The sequence below is a fragment of the Oncorhynchus masou genome, unplaced genomic scaffold, assembly GCF_036934945.1.
Source record: "Oncorhynchus masou masou isolate Uvic2021 unplaced genomic scaffold, UVic_Omas_1.1 unplaced_scaffold_3620, whole genome shotgun sequence".
Lineage (NCBI taxonomy): Eukaryota > Metazoa > Chordata > Actinopteri > Salmoniformes > Salmonidae > Oncorhynchus > Oncorhynchus masou.
The window spans coordinates 27,282-27,500 of NW_027010025.1; positions in this window are offsets into that span (position 1 = coordinate 27,282).

The following is a 219-nucleotide window of genomic DNA, read 5'->3' on the forward strand; positions in this document are numbered from 1 at the left end:
TCCTGTAGTATTATCCTGTAGTATTCATCCTGTAGTATTTATCCTGTAGTATTCTCTCCATTAGCCATTCCAGTCTTGATTAAACACCTTCCTCTGAACAGGGAATTCATGTCCATTACGAATTATTCATAAATGTATTTGTATTTCTTCAGCAGCAGACTGTCAGGGGGATGACACAGCCAACAGGTGGTACACTTTCACTGCATCCTAAATGGCACC